This window comes from Scomber scombrus, chromosome 16 (assembly GCF_963691925.1).
Source record: "Scomber scombrus chromosome 16, fScoSco1.1, whole genome shotgun sequence".
Classification (NCBI taxonomy): Eukaryota; Metazoa; Chordata; class Actinopteri; order Scombriformes; family Scombridae; genus Scomber; species Scomber scombrus.
Genome location: NC_084985.1, coordinates 17236541 through 17254259, shown reverse-complemented (window position 1 = coordinate 17254259; position 17719 = coordinate 17236541). Strand labels below are relative to the sequence as shown.

At 42.1% G+C, this 17719-nt stretch overlaps 1 long non-coding RNA gene across 1 annotated transcript; it reads right to left on the bottom strand.

Moving 5' to 3' along the window:
- Positions 1-500: 500 nt before the first annotated feature.
- Positions 501-1390, bottom strand: LOC133995840 (uncharacterized). The gene is made up of 3 exons (XR_009927182.1): positions 1352-1390; positions 842-975; positions 501-725 (listed from the first exon to the last, which is right to left on the bottom strand). It is a non-coding gene; the product is annotated as an uncharacterized LOC133995840 (long non-coding RNA).
- Between the last annotated feature and the right edge of the window lie 16329 nt (positions 1391-17719).

The following is a 17719-nucleotide window of genomic DNA, read 5'->3' as shown; positions in this document are numbered from 1 at the left end:
TTCAATATTAGTTAAAACTTTATGAATAATGACAGACAGGTACAAAATGAAAAAGAACCTTTATTATAATATTAGGGGAGATGATGACTGTGTGGTCCTTACATTTCACCCACTGTTCATAAGAAACTTTTAAAATACAGTGACAAAGCACTGAGTGACACAAGCATAGCAAAGCGCTATTTTACCTGCTTTACAAACTTCTCTGAAAAGTAACCACAGTAGCACGCATGCACATAGGCATACGTGCTACTGTGGATACATCCTCATGTAACCACTGTAGCAGTGAAAGTAAAAGTAAATGGAGAACGTATCAAGAAACAGAGAAAATATGTTTTTTGTCATGGTGGCAGCAATACAATGCTGTATTAATGTATGTGGTTTCAATATCAATAACACAATAATTGAAGTCATATTCGTTTCAGGTCACCAACATTGTATTGACAGTACTACATATTACATTAACAAATAAGAGACCTCCAAAAATGAAAGCAATAGTTTTCCTGTCTTATAACTATAAAGATATATGATATATCAGGTGCTCCATACATTCCCTCTAGCACAATCTAAAGTCTGCAGCATGTTTAAAACAGTACAAACAATAAATCAAATAAGCAAATCACATTTTTATTGGTTATGTTTCAAATAAATGTAAGTTGATGTAGTCGATGAATCAGAGATGGATGACCGTTGTCACTTCTTCTATTTATGTTTGTTGTCATTTATTCCTGAAACACGCAAGAATCAAATGATATTGACACTTTAAAGGAATTGCATAGGTGTAATAAGATCTAACATTTAAATGCACGTTAATCAGACAAAGGAAGCCTCCTTGTGTACTTACGACTCATATAGAGTGTCACGCCTATTCCCACAGTTATGGCCACTGCAATAAAAGCTATGGCAGGGGTTGAAATTGTAAGGCCTTTCGCTGCCAACACCACACCAGACGTTGCAACGGTCAGTGTTAACGTTTTCCTGACAAAAGGAGTGAGCAACAAGAACACACAATACTTACTCAGGGAGGGATAAGAATGTTTCATGACATTTATAAATCAAGATCTTTGTGTGTGTGTGTGTGTGTGTGTGTGTGTGTGTGTGTGTGTGTGTGTGTGTGTGTGTGTGTGTGTGTGTGTGTGTGTGTGTGTGTGTGTGTGTGTGTGTGTGCACAGACTATTAAAATTGTGTAACAATGTGCTATACCAGTGTAACAATTGTTTGTGTTTTAACAAGTTAGTTTTATTGCCAACCCACACATTAACACTGCTTGAAAATCAGTTAATTGGCTCTCTGTCCCTCCACTATGCAATCAGAGCAGTGTTATGTACATTATATTTAAAGGTAAATCACTTACGCAGACAGAGCCATCCTGAATACTTTATCTCGTCACAGCAATAGTGCTGGATTAGCTGTATTGTTCAAATTCAGAGTAAGGGTTTCAGTTTTGCTTCAAGTCACTCCCACATTGCTTCATCATCTTATATAGTATGTTTCTTAAGGTGGACTGCTGTGTGTTTCAGTGTCAAGTGAAAGTCCTCCTGAAGCAAAACATGATCTTGATCTTTAAAAATATGCTTGGGTTTGATTTGATAATTACACTACAAATGACATAAGGCGTGTCAATTTTCTAACTACCCTCACCAGCACAGGACACGTTGTTGTACAGCTGCATACACATGTAAGCTTTGTCATCACCCAGCAGCAAGAAGGCATTTATATACTGTTTCTATCTAGCAGGAAATAAATGCCTTATTCTACCATGTCCTTCCTTCATTATTATTTTACACTATACATTTATAGTATGTCTCCTAACTTAAATATTTATGAGTACATTTCATAGGTTTTTCACCTTTGCACTGCTGTAGCCTAACTCAGCATGATCCATCATTGGCCTAATAAATCCTAACCCCAACCCAGGAACAAGACCCAAGGGGAAAAAAATAAAACCTGCCCTGAAACTGGGAGATGTGGGTAAGATAAACCAACAAATTAGAATAGAGACTCCAGGACTAGTATCTGTCTCTGAAATATAAATCCCAGGCAATCTTTAGTGCTGTCTGCACATCTGGATTAAAATATTGCTGAAAAATAACAATTGAACCTTTTTGATCCACACAAAGACAGTAGCAAGGGACAGTAGGAAGGGATATATCTCTTCCTGCTAAAGTATAAAAAGATCCCTCATGAAATAGAGTCTCATCTGAAATAGCTGTTAATGTGGTGCTGTGTGAGTGAAATCTGGATATACAAGTCTCTCAATTTGTCTTTTTAAGAGCAGTAAGTGTGAAAATGACACATCACATAACTAATAAAATCACAGTTTAATATTTTATACATTCTCCAGAGAAAACTATATTGAATAGTATAAGTTTGATTCATTACTCACCATCACATTAACAAATCAAAAGATTAATGAAGCAAAGGCTGACCATAAACTTAAGATATAGCGATATCCTCATTACAATGAATTTTTAATTCATACTTTGTAGAGGCTCAAGAAAACAAGAAAAGATTAGAAGAAAGTCTGGAAAAAGAAAAGGATTTTGGTGCAGCTAAAATTATTTTTTTTCTGCTTTCTGATCACGTCAGTCATTTTTAAATATTAATTTTTGATCTTTTTTTGCCTTTAATGTACAGTTGGGGGTGGAGTGACCAACAGGAAACAGGGGGAGAGAGAGAAAGGGGTATGACATGCAACAAAGGTCCCTTGCCAGACTCTAACCAGAGACGTTGCAGGTATATGACATGCACTGTAACCACTCAGCTATGAGGGCAATACATGTTGGTCATCTTTTGAGTCCTTGTAGGAGTCACAGCCTGCAGGCGGGGTACAGTTGCCATGCCATGCTTGGATTTGTTAAGCAAATTATAGCATGAATGAGGAAGGTGTAGAGGGAATACATACATTTTATAGGCTGTATGGATGTATCATAGTATCATAAGCAGTCTCTCCTTCCCCCTAGAGTCATGTAGCAACATTGGACATGCACACGGACACACAGCGGGAAAGCACTGGAGGGGATTTGGACATCCTGTCTGCCCCTCACTGTTCAACACAGGAACAGGATGGAAAAAAGCGACGTGACCTGAACACAACACGCACAAACACATGCACGCACAGGGCTTGGCGTTGACTAAGGTGTGCTATTCTTCCATTCTGGTTCTCAGTAAGATCCATCTGTTCATCCTGAAGAACACACTGAGAACACTTCTTCTCTTTCGTTCCCTTGCAGTCTGAAAATGAACCTATACTAGAATTCATTTAGTCACTATATAGGAAGAGTGGAAAGATAGGATGCTTGAGTGTATTTATCATGGTAGATATATGTGTGTGTGTGTGTGTGTGTGTGTGTGTGTGTGTGTGTGTGTGTGTGTGTGTGTGTGTGTGTGTGTGTGTGTGTGTGTGTGTGTGTGTGTGTGTGTGTGTTTATATGTGTGTTGGGGGGGGGGGTGCGGAAGCAATTTCGTTCTGCTCTGTTTGGCAGTGTATCAGTGAACATTTTTCTTTTTCTCAATCCCCTCCACTCTCTATCTCCCACTCTTCAACGCTCGCCCATGTCTGTCCATCCTCTGATTCCCATCACACATGCTCTCTCTTTCTATTTCTCTCCTGTGGCAGTCCCTTTCTCTATCGTTCCTCCTCTCACTATGCAGCTCCCTCTCATACAAAATCCCACTCTTCCGCAGCTGACAGCAGGGATTTTGATGTATGGACTGAGTTTAGTATGGGGTGTGTTTTGGAGGACAATTGATGGGAAACAGTTGGACGCTACAGCACAGCAGGGGGCTTGGATTGATTCACTCCTTGTTCAATGAGCAATGAGTGAAACTGCAATTTGTTCACTAGGAACATAGCATTTGGTCTTAATTATTTCATAATGTATTTGACATAATCCCATTTAGGACAAGAAGAGTGGGTAGTCAGCCCTCTACAGGCATTTGTTTGCAGTTTGTGACAGTAAAGGAGACTGAGAAACAGGAAAATGGATAAGTGTCACAGAGCAGTCATTACATACGTGTATTTTAAAGCAATTCTTTAATGGTATTTAGGATGATAGAGTGAAAGATAGCTTAATGTGGATGTTCAAAATGTCCTGTGAATGTGATGTGAATGTCTGTGTGTGTGTGTGTGTATGTGTGTGTGTGTGTGTGTGTGTGTGTGTGTGTGTGTGTGTGTGTGTGTGTGTGTGTGTGTGTGTGTGTGTGTGTGTGTGTGTGTGTGTGTGTGTGTGTGTGTGTAAAAGGGATACAGCAGCAGATGCCATTGTCTGGAGCCTATATCACAGTATAACAGTAAGAGGATTATCCACCCGACATGCGCACGCACACATACATACACACACACACATACACACCTCCCTGATAGCCAAAGGCTCATGGACCCAAATAACCCCCTGACATATAAACACCACCCTTTGTGAGATAGAAAGAGAGGGAGAGAGAGAGAGACAGAGAGAGAGAGAGAGAGAGAGAGAGAGAGAGAGAGAGAGAGAGAGAGAGAGAGAGGAGAGAGAGAGAGAGAGAGAGAGAGAGATGAGAGAGCGAGAGAGAGAGAGAGAGAGAGAGAGAGAGAGAGAGACTTGGTCATAATGTTCACACACTAGCTGTGATGTAAAATGGAGCATTTTGACTTCCAGTGACAACAGACACTTTTTAAATCCCCACGGCTACAGCAAACTGAAGCTGGACAACGGTGAGCAAGACTCGGGTACATCTCTCTCCGCTGGCACTTTGACACCAAAACTCACATTGAGTGAATTAGGGTAATGTGGGACACTGCCAAATGTGGGACACCAAAGCTCAAATGCATTTATCTCTTTTTCTACCAAATGCTAATAATTAGGAATGCTGTCAAATTAAACATGAAGTGTCATGTAGTCAAAATCATGACTACATACATGTGATGCCATAAATTGGGTTGAGGCGGTGCAATGGTAAATGCTTGGCCAATGAGTGAACGGGTACTAATGTTACTTAAAAAATGAGACTTTCCCCTACTTTCTTTGTTACCTTAACATCCTGTGGACTGATTTCTATTTGAATTACTCTGCCACATTTTTTGTGAAAATTCAAATGTGATGTTTTCGCATGCTCTGGAACACTTTTGCTCTCCCACTAATATCAACAAACAACCGGACAACAAAAATGGTGCCATCCGACTAGAAACACCTTCAGATATTAGTGCTCCAGCTAATGAGACCCCTTTGGTTTTTTCTGTTTGTTGTCCAAAGTTGGTATTAGGCACACATTTTACAACTAACTGTAGCATGTTGCTACTCAGTCACAGTGCATTGGCCCCTGGACACAGCCAGCCTGTTGCTTCCCAGCCACAGCTCACTGTGCTTAATGGTGTTTAAAGTTGGTGGTTTGCAGGTCAGGTTTGGGTGGCTGATTAAAGCATATTTTTGCAGGATGGGCAATGCGGATTCTTTCTCACCAGTAAGCAGCCACAGGAGCCTTTATATGTGAGCTTGCAGGGGGGGACGCTGCAGTGACTCACTATCACCCCTAAGGTACACAGTTGTATTACAAGAGAGTATGGCTGGACACAATACATAAAGGTCTTTAACATAACGTCAAAACTGTTATTTCTTCACATTCTGTTAAAATTCTGGACAATTCTTAGCCATCCAACCTTTAAATGTGCAATATGAATAGTTAATCAGGGGTCTTAGTTTTGTAGGCCAAATGCTTATTTTGGGCTTGTAGCAAAATATATTATTACTCATATCAATACATAAAATAGTACATTACTATACTATCTGTAACACTAAAAGCATTGTAATTACTGAAATGACTAGTGCATTTTGGCCTTGAGTGTTACTGACCAGATAATTGTTTTATTGTATGCTACGTGTTAGGGAGGTTTAGACCTTTTAGCTCTCCATCTACATCTCAGCCTGAACTGTCCCACATTAGGAAACGCATATAACCTGAGACAATTTTATAACACAGTGTCGACATTTGTATTCTATTTTCTGACATGATTAGAAAAAACCTTTGGGATTTCAGAATGGTATTGGGTGTAGATATAATATGTTGGCTTCATATCAAAATTGCTGAAGCGCCAGTTGCAGAAATTGTCCCACATTACTGTAATTCACCCTATAGCGCGCGAACCGTGCAGTTCTGCGCTGCGCCGTGCAGCTCATCCTCTCACAGCCAGAGGACAGACTTAACGGATCGCAGTCAGTCAGGCAGTCAGGCAGGGACAAACCCGACTCATTAAAATCTCGTTTGCAGACCCTCAACCGGTCGCGCGCATTACTACCACTACTACTACTGGCGGTGCAGCTGACGGACCCAAACGCGCAGAGTGACGGATCTGTACGATGGGACCGAGCCTTTAAACGGTTCAGAGAGGGAGAGAGAGAGAGAGAGAGAGAGAGAGAGAGAGAGAGAGAGAGAGAGAGAGAGAGAGAGAGAGAGAGAGAGAGAGAGAGAGAGACCAGACGTTGGAGAGGATAACGGCGACATGGCGAAAACGGGTAACATCTGAACTTTGGTGGATCCACTGTGAGGATTATCGTGCAGTCCCATCAATCTGAAGAGAGGAACGGGACCTGATCAGAGTTCAGCAGCCGTCAGTGTGTCACAGAAATAGCCTACGGTATGGCGCGCGGTGACGGTCGTTTGGGAACTTGGCAAGTGCTACTGACCATCTCTATGGTCATCATTCCCCTGTCTGCTCACGGTAAGTCCACTGCTGCACTACCGGAGTCCCACCCTGTGCGTGCATGTAGCTATGTGTGCGTGTGTGTGTGTATGTTGCATACAAGTGCACATGTGAATTAATTGAACAAATTGCACCTGCATTGACATGGCTTTGATGTGGAAAATGGCTAAGCTTTGCTGTCAAATACAATTGTTCTGTATGCAGCATTGGAAAACAATTATGCATTCAAAATTTGGGCTATGCTGGTCAATATTAAATCACTGCTTGACTGTCACTCTTAAAATCTGTAGTGACAGCAGCATATAGGCTATTCTTCCACAGATGTCTCACAATTCTATTTAGTATAGGAATTGATCTTTTTTAATGCACTGACATCACTGACACTGCATCTATTTTTGATATTAATAACCTCAGTGTGAATTTTTGCTTAGTAAATTTGCATTGAAACGACTGTCAATTAAACAATTTGCGCTGACAAATCCAATTATATGATCTGATATTTTGTCTCTCGCGCTCTGCTATATCGATCACTGATGGCACTTGAACCATTGGCTGTGGCCATGGTCCAAACGATCTCACAATTCATTCAGGGTGTAAAGGGGTGGTAACAGTTTGATTGAAAGGTAACTGGCTTGTCCTGCATGGTGCTCTATTATTGTACATATGTTTAAAGGTAGGATGATCAGACAGAGACATCTGACAGCTGATTACTGCAGCCGCGACTCGCCGCTGCAGTGCGTGGCCAAGACAAAGGCAGGATTAAGTGCACCGTGGCCAGGCTACAGGAGGCCCATTCACGGTGCTGAAAGGACTGAATTCCTCCAGACATTCATGAAAGCCCGAGACAACCGGGCCCGCAACAACGCTCGCCCCCGCCGCCTTCTCATTTACTGTCCATCCCTTGAGACATGGAGGCAGTGTGGGAATGAAAATCTGACACTGGTCTGTCTTGTCTGGCAAACACAAGCGTGCGCACTGAGCAGTGGAAATGTGGAAAGTCTTGGAAATGTAGAAATGAGCTGCTGCTGCTGCTGCTGCCCAGCAACAGGGTGGCTCGTGCACGCAGAGGGTCGCCGGGGTTCAGGTGGGTACGCGCTGCCACTGTAGCAACCCCCCCCCCCCCCATCTCGCGCCCTCAATGTGTAACGAGGCGTTAACACTGTGACATATTGACCGGTAAATATACGCTAGGCATCATGTCTGATGCTTTAAACCACCATGTAGCGACTGGATGTGATTCGTTGGCCGAGATCCTTAATTGATTTAATTGTCATCAGGGGAGAAGATGGATAGGAGTCTGAGATGTTTTATTTTCTTTCTATATAGTCCCTAAATAGTAATAGACAAAGTAAATCAAAAGTCAAGCCAATACACAGACAGCAGAAATATAGCCTTAGTTTTCCTATAATTTCCCTATAATAGCTTAGCCTATTATTATTTCTTAGGCAAGTCAAGTTGAACATATGATAATATAAAATCATCAGCCAATCCAAACAGACACAGGCTACAGGAACACATGTTATCCTTAACGGCCACATAAAACAATAATATGTACGCCTACAGTATCCAGACTCTTGGGTGCTCTGCCATGTGTGTGTTTGTGTGCCCACTGCCTGAGTGAATGCATACTGTGAGGTCCATCTGCCCTGTAGCCACAGAAAGTTCACAATATGTCAAACGAGATCAGATCATCAGCATCTCCACGACTCCCTTTCTTTCAAAGCACACACAGAAGCAAAGGGAGTGTGGACACAGTTTATAGTTTAAAACGCTAAAATGCACACAGCTTGATGGGTGGAGGTTGTAGGCCAATAACAATGGCAACAGAGCAGTTGGAAAAGTTTCAATACCAATCAATCAACACTGATTTGTCTAATAGACTGTTTGTAGTAGAAATCTTTTCTTTTCTCGTATAGCTGTTAAGTGTCCAAAATCAGGTTGATGTATTGTCAGAAGTATTTCTGTCTGCATCCAACAACAGCATGCATGAAACCAACCCAGAATTCCCACTGTTTTCTGCTGTTAAAGCGAATGATCCTGGGAATCTGTACTCTCAACCACTCACAAGTGACCTCAGGTAAAACCTGTTACCATGGTGATATGCTCAGCGTGATGCCAGAGGTGAAGAACTGAGCAGCAGTTAAGCGGCACAAATCACACCTTTTCTACGACGGAAATCAAATTGCAAAGCAGGGACTCGTGCATTCAATTTGCTCCTCTTGCTCTTGTAATCTCTCCATGTTCCCTTTAGCTCTTGTAATCGCTAAGACTGCCAGCTGCTAACAGGATGCAGCATCTCAGTCTCGACAGGGAACAAATTGGCAGATTCAACCTTTAAATGAAGCAGAGTTTGAATCACTTGTAATCAGCGTTAACTGGAGGAGTATGTCGATCTCTTTCACAAACTGTGAAGCATTGGAGCTCATTCCACCTCAGTTTTCCCAGAGATGGAGTTGGCATATACCACTCACGCACTGGCTGGCTGATTGATTGAAAAACAAGAGAGAGAGTGCGAACACTGGATTCTCTGTTTCCACTGCAGCTCCCTCGCTCCACTCCTCCTTTTAACATGGCACCTCTTTACATCTCACCATGGCAACTACACTGTTTGTGTATGTGTGTGTGTGCGTGCGCGTGTGTGTGCGTGCGCATATGTGTGCGTGAGGTGAATCTCATGGTTCCTCTTGCTACCACTAGATTTTGTGACTCGAGGCACGTTCAGATGGTTTTTGTATTAGCTCTGAATGAAATGCCAGACACTGAAAGCACTCATCTCATTGGGTGCAGTGATTTCAGGGTGGCAGTGGGAGAGAAGACGTCAAGCCAAGTTTTTAGTTGAGTGTGGCCATTTATGCCAGTGGAAAATTGTGAAGAAGTGGCTTCTTGAAATTCAGTCTGGGAACATTAACACCAATGCAAGGGGAAATATTCCCCACTTTGCAACAGCAAAGTCTTCCTTCTTTTGTTTCTTCTTAAATAGCTTTAAGGCTTGTTAAAATAATCTTATCCCACATTGTCTGACAGCATTATAATAACAACCAAAGCCTAATGATTTTTATGGCTGCAGCATTCCATCAAGTCGAAATAACCTCACTTTACAATGAAGCCCTGTCAGTTTGAACAGTGTTTGGCTGCACAGCATGAGTTTGTAATGTCTGCCCTGTTGGATGTTCAAACATTTTACATCTCACTGTCCTGTCTGTCTCTGTGATTACATCTGTGCATCTTTCTCTGTAGATCACCAAGCACTGGAGAAGTTCCTGACCGGTCATGCCTCTAACCTATAGCACTAAATCCTAATCTAATCCTCACCCGGTCTCGGTCACTAGAGCACATTAGTCAGTAACTCAATGTGCCTAATCCCATATAGCCATAGTCTGATTAAACGTCAGTCTTCACCTCCTGGTCTGATTTCTTCGACAATAATCACTTAGCCTTTAAATGTGAATGTGTTTTATGCTGCACAAATAAGATCAGAGCCATGAAAACAGATTTTGTGCATATTGCACTTCTTTATTCATTGAGTTCGTCAAATTCAGCTGCATTTACACTGAGGGTTATGGTGACAGTATTCATCCAGAAAATTTAGCCTGGTACAGCCTGAAGGCGCTTCTGCAGAATGCTTTAGGGATCCATTTAAATTATTCATGTTTCATCCTTGGGCCTCTTTATCTAACAAAACAGTCAGTATCATGGGATTACTTCCAATCTAAACACATTTTACAAGTGTGTATACATGCCTCTTTTTTATTATCTTCATTTAGAAAAGATCACCGAAAATAACTCCAACAATGCTCAGTCATTGCTGCAGTGTTGACAACAAGATTATTTTAAAGGGGCACTCAATTGACTTTACGCATCAAAGTCAGTTTACCTGTCATGTGGAGTACTACTCAGCCAGTGAAAAATAGCTGTGTAATGTCTCAGGCAGAGCCTTGTCTTGTCTGAGAAAATAAACCCTGGTGATCTCATCAGGGGAGACTGTCCTGCCAAGATTTGTTGTAGTTTTGGAGACCAGGTTCGGAAAATGCTTGTTTGTATCATTCTGGAGTACATTGTTGAGTTAAGTATTTGATTGTTTAATTCGGAGGATATTTAGTATCAGGGTTATCTTATAATTTGTCTTTTGTGAGTCCAACTTAATGGAAGTAAAATTCTAATTCTAAGAACCCCTTTAATGCCTTTCTGTGCCTGATTGGCAGGGAGGCATTCACTGGCCAGGCGTCATCATCACCACAACCAATCATCTGTCAACAAGGAGGCCTTGAACACCAGAATGATGCTCAGTGATGACTCAGCAGAGAGGGACCACCTGATCGGAGCAGGGTTTGGGATCGAGCTCGGGGCGAAACTCCCAGTCAGCTCCACCAAACATCATCATTCTCATAAACACGCCCACCTAGACTTTGCAGAGGAGGACCCACCTGTCGGGGAGGAGCTCACAGCCGGAGGCGCCGGACCAGACCAGCCTGGGAACCCCTTGTCCGATGACGTCATTACCGTGGAGTTCCATAGCCCTGCGCCAGATGTTGTGCCCTCTGATGTTGGTCTGGATTGGGCCAAAGCCCCAGAAGCACAGAAGCAAAAAGGGGGAGACCCAACTGCATGGACACTTTCTGACTTTTACGACTACCTTTCCCCTGACGATGACCTCTCTGCATTGGACACGACCCCAGAACCTGAGCCTACCCCTTCGCCCCCGGCTGACATGGAGGATGAGAATCCGCTCCTGTCTGGCTCTCCTGCTCTCCCAGATAATGGGAGGCCTAACGTGGATAGCGGGCCCTCCTTACCTGCTCCTCCAATGCCAGGGCTGGAAAAGGGTGATGGGTTAGACTTAGGTGGTGCCATGGGGTCTGACGGCTGCAGGCTAGGCTTTGTACGCTCCGGACCTGGAGTCTGTGTATCCCAGTGTGATATTGAACCCAACTTCTGCTTCAATGGAGGGGTGTGCACCGTAGTGGCAGGAACGGGAGCTTTCTGCAGGTAAGAAAAACAGATTTTCAAATCTACAGGTAAACCGTAGTCTGCAGTTGACGGTTTGTTCTTGGGTTAATTGTATTCTTCCTTTATTCATCATGTTTAGTGATTAAGAATGAAAAAATTACACTTTTTTTATTGGTATTCAAAAGCAGTCATACACAGTGTGTTTGTGTGGGATGTGAGTGGCAGCAGGGATAATTTGGGGGGGATTGTTGGGTACTAAAAACATTCCTCTTTTGAATTTATGTTGCTGGGATGATTTCCAATATGTTCATTCTCCAACACAAAAGAAAAGATTTAGGACACTTCATGTAAGCATCCACACACTGAAAACACACGCACAAAGACAGCTGGCTTAATGTGTAATAAGGGTTCGTCAAGATCACAGCAGGGTTACCAAAGGATTAGCTCCATTTTGGATGCAGGGGGTGAAGTGTGTGTGTGTGTGTGTGTGTGTGTGTGTGTGTGTGTGTGTGTGTGTGTGTGTGTGTGTACAACAAATAAATAAACACACACACACGCACACACACACACACACACACACACACACACACACACACACACACACACACTCATGCACATACACTATGCCTTCATACACCATCTGTCCTGTCCTGCAGTCTCACTGTATGCTTGGAGGTAAACTGTTGCTCATCTCACCATACCTGCTGAGTAACAGAGCATACACCCACACACATAGGGATATGTAAGCTATCAAACACTTGCACACAATAGCGCACAGAGAGACAGGAATATGGAAAAGACAAACGCAGACACACAAACACACAGACACATGCATGCACGTGTCCTGATCCTTTGATCTCATTAAGGGCTGGGCTGCAGGCCGAATCCCTGCTTTGCTTGACAGACCTCAGGACACTATGTCATCCTCTCTGAGCACCAATTTACATTTTTTTGACTCTGGATAACATGCTGTAGCTATAAATACTGTTAATACGCTAATGCAATGGGGACAAAGTCCTGATAAACCTTTTTTTTTTTTTTTTTTACATCAGATCACAAAACTGACTGGCTAAAAGTCACTTTGATATGGATGGCCAGTATTTCAAAAAGACAAAATATATAATGATTTTTCTCTCTCCTCTTTTGTGTGTCTCTGTTCAGGTGCAATGTGCAGGACTACATCTGGAACAAAGGCATGCGCTGTGACTGGGCAGTCACAGAGTTCCAGGTGTTGTGCGTGTTGGTGGGCGTGTCCTCCCTGGTGTTCCTCCTCCTCCTGATGATCATCGTATTCTTTGCCAAGAGGCTGCACCGCCTCAAGAACGAGAACAAGCGCCTTCGCAAACGCAGGTGTGTGCATGTTTCTGTGTATGTGTGTGTGTGTGACTGGGAAGTGAGAATGTAAAAACATGTGTTATTTTGTGTCTGACAGTGGGTATGCACATGGGATTTTATGAGCCTCATATCTGTGAAGCTTCACAACCTAACGACTGAAAAAGTAGTGAAATCAAATGATAGAGAGAGCTGAGGGAGATCAAAGGAGAAAGTGAGAGAGAGAGGAGTTAAATGCAGCGATGAATGTGTGTAGACAAGCAGGGAACAGTGAGAAAAATTCATCTAATCAAATCAAAATTGCTCCAACAGTTGCAGTTAAGTCTTGATCTCATTCCCTTTGGTTCCCACTGAATAATTTACATGGACCATGATGATATATTTTTATCATGGTGTGAATGTGCACTGTGCATTCAGCCTTTTCATCCACCAGAGGCCAAGACTCACTGACCGCAGCAATGTAGGACAAGTTCAAGATGAGATGAGAAAGAGATATAAATGCACTGAAAATACAAAAAAAAAGAAGAGACACAGGCTGATAATATTCATCACACAAATCTTTCTGTCTCTTGCCCTCCTCCAGTAAGTACCGCCCACAGAGCAGCGAGCCACAGACGGACGGCCTCTCGGTTTCGACAACAGCAGATGGCTCTCAGCCAAACGTAAGGAAACTATGTGACACCCCTCCGCCCGCTCCCCAAGCTCACACTCACAACCTGGCGTACTATGACAACATTATCTGTCAGGTATGCCCCGCCTCTCCTCATGTTTACTCTCCGCTCTCTCTCCTTCCACTCATCTTCCTTTACATTTGCATATGATTTTGTCTAATCATCATCTGCATTTATGCTCTTCTCTCTCTTTGCCTCTTTTTCTTTATTTTACCTCCATCTATTTTCCTATTTGTTCATTATATCCTACCCTATGTATGTGATTTGATCTTTGTTTGGGGTTTGTGTGTCTTTCTGACTGTGTGCATGGTCATCTATCCGTACTAATTTGAAGAGAGCTGCTCCAGAATACCCAACTACTAACCAAAGCTTACAGTGATATGCACTGTTATTTCACATTGGGATTTTTACTTAGAGCTGTGTATGTTTGTATGTGTCTGTGTTTAATGCTCTTCACACTCACCAATCCCCTCAGAGGTCATCAACAACCAGCAGCTATACCTGGGAATATAAACCCAGAAACCCTTATAACAACTTCCAGGTAAGCAGAGTGGAAAAGTTCACATTGCTCGTAGCAGTTTCTCTCCCTGGCTTTGCTTTTAACTTACCTGCTGTGCAACTGCTACATGCCAGATTTTTGGCATTGGCTGCAAACCTCAGTTCCACCAAACCTATCCTGCAACCAATTTTTTTTTTTAATGTCTGAAGCAGCTGCTTTCCAGTCACACTGCAGGTGAAATGATTAATCACCTGCTGTGAGGCTTCCTGAAACCAGTCGTTCAGAGGTGTAATGTAATCACCGCTGCGTGAGTAGATAGCGAGTTCCCACATTTGCAGCCTGCCTTATAGTCGCCTTTGCAGCTTCAGGAGAAGCTCAATGAGGAAACCAAGACTCCATTTTGGTTTTACTACTTGCTTCGCTCTTGTGGCTATGAAGCTCAGACAGCCATTTTGGGTCCCTGTGCAGCAGGTTTCTCCTTTTCTACCCAATTCCCTTCCAAGGTGCATTCTGTAGCAGTGTGTGTGGAAGTGTGTGTATATATGAATAGAAATGTGTATGCATCAGTGATTTTGTATTGGTATTTCTGTATGTGTGAGTTTGTTTGCAGATTTACGTGTGCCCCTTAGTATTCATCAATCTTACTTACCTACCAGCTTGCTAAGCTCATATAACTACTCTACTCAGTGAACAATGGAGCATTTTGTTGATGTAGACAGATATAAACAGAGATTAAATATAGAAAACATGTAATCTATGAGATCAACAGAACAAAGCCATCACGCTCCTATGACTTCAAGCTTGTTGATCTTGTTGTCCCTGGTAGAAAAGGGCCATTTAGCAAGTTGTGTCCAGCAAAAGCCAGTGCGACCGATCGATGGTGCCCTACTTACCGCCTGCTGTGTCTCTGACCTTCAGAAGTCTGTGACATGTCAATCAATGGATAGCTTGAACATTTACAACTGGCACATGCAGATGTACACAGACACCCAGTTCCGCACAATAGTCGTGTTGTTATAAAAATCACACATTCATTATATCGTTATCGTTATATCTTACCCAGTGAGGTATTGGTAAGGTAGACATTACCCATATCTGGCTGTGTTACCTAATGTGAACAATATGTAACTTGATTTTTGTCATATAAGCTCTGCTGGCATTTAAGTGCAGTGCATATAGGTGACTTTCTGTAACTTCCGGATGCTCTAAATGTCAGGGTTAGAGGCCAAAAAGCCCCTGCAGGCATATGGTTTGCAATACAGTTGTGTTTTTTGACCCATGTCAGTTCAAGATTTATGTATATATATATATATATATATATATATATATATATATATATATACACAATTCCATTACGGAGCTGCATGTTTTTTCTTCACATTTTTAGTTTTAGTTTACGTAAATTTACCAAAATGTTTATTGACAAAATCTGTCTTGGAATTCAGTATGAGCAGTTAACCCACCATGTGCTTGTCCACACAAGGAGTGGACTGCAGAGGGCTTTTTCAAGTGCTCATTGAGTACCCAGCTGCTTATTTTCAATGGGAGGCCGTAACACACCACAGAAGTTCATGATATAATTCTATTCAGGTCCCAGAGCACAGTTAATGGATTTTCCTGTTGAATTAATGCACTGGCCAATGATTTAGTATGGGATAAAGTGGTGCCTTAAAACAAACTATGAATATACATTATTTTGGACCATTTTGTATTTATGAACATACATTTTGTCAATAGAGATTATACTCTAATCTCTCTCTCTCTCGCTCTCTCTCTCTCTCTCTCGCTCTCTCTCCCTCTCTCTCCCTCTCTCTCTCTCTCTCTCTCTCTCTTTCTCTCTCTCTCTCTCATTTCTTGTCTTCTTTCTTTCTTATTTAGCTTTTTCAGGAATTACAGATACTCATGCATATTTTTCACCATATTGTGACAATTATATATACACAACAAGCCCCTCTATTATCCCATTGGCTCTTACAATTTCCTCCATTTAAGACACACTTTGATCAGTTGCATACAAACAAATAGAGAGGGGCAAACCAATTACAGTAAAAATAAATGTAGATACAGATTCTGATACCTGAACTATCATGTTGGCCAATACTGAGTACCAATCTAATACACTTGCATTAAAAAGAATAACAGCAGTATTCTACTAACCTTGCTTGGATGTGATATGATTACTATGTTTCACATGATGCGTCTTCAAAAGATTTATAAGATTGCTGGTGTTGAGATTGGGAACACTAGTGCCCATCCCTTAAAACTAAAGCCCTGTATTCAGGTTGTACACATAGCCTTTTTACTGGTGGGACTTTGCAGTGTTAAATATTGCCAAACTGATGACATGACTTACGGCTAACGTTATACTATTTACCTATTGATCAATTCTTTGCTGCTGTAAATCAGTAGTTGCCAGTGGCTGTGTAGTCTACGGTTCTGGAAGAATTGATCTCTATGAAAACTGCCATTATATCAGGGTTCGAAACTACTTTAAAGTTTATTAATATATTACATGGTATCATGCATAGATTTGCATTCTCACTGACACTCGATCCAACATTTTAGGAAGCATCAGTATCGGATCAACTTTGATAATAAAAAGCATTAAATGCACAAAAAACAAAGGAGTTTGCACACAGACGTACCTGCAGGTCCACATAAATACACATCCACAGAAAAGAGAAACAGCAGAACATACTTTGTCCTTTGTGTTCTGCATGTATGTAAAGGTGTGTTTGTGTGTGTGGAGAGATGTGTATAAAAATGATGTAACTCTCTCCACAGGATGAGCCCCAGAAACAGGCAGACCCGGCAAAGACCCCGCAACCCCAGGAGGAGGGCTCTATGAACATCCTCAACTCTCACTCCCCCAAACACGAGAACAACCGCCCAACCTCTGTCGTCCACGACCACTGCCAAACCCCCAACAACACAGAGGAAAACGCCGAGGTAAACACGCTCCAGAACAACTTGGTATAATGTCACCTCTTGTCAAAGTGTGCTGCTGGAAAAGCAGAACAAAATATTTAATGCACACACAAACAAACAAATTTCTCTTATAGCTTAACACTGGTTTACATCCAGCAAAGTGTCTAAACAATGTAATCAGGCCTAATGTCAAAAGAAAGCACAACATGAATTTAAGGCTACAACTTGAGAAGCACAGTAGTCCTGTTTACAGGCCGCCGCTGCCTCCTTTCTTTCCTCTATCTGCCTCTTATGCTGGACTAAAATCTCTGGCTTGGACCAACTAATGACTTTCCTCTCTTCTGATGCCCTGCCTTGGTCTTTGGCCAATGAACTCTTGCTCCCTCATTGTCTCCTCTTCTGCTTCCCCAGAGCCCTCTCCTCCCCTCACCTCTGCCTGCCCCCGCCTTACTGTCTCTCTCTGCTCGCATGCATTGGTGTAATCGACAAAAAGTGTCTGAAAACGTAACATTTGCAAAAAAGAAGTGCGTGGAAATTAAGTGGATATGTATTTGCGAAATATTCATGTTTGACATTGCTAATAAGTGGATATGTCTAGATTACATGAGGTCAAAGTATTTGCTTGATGGAGTTGATATCTGATTATATATATATATATATATATATTAC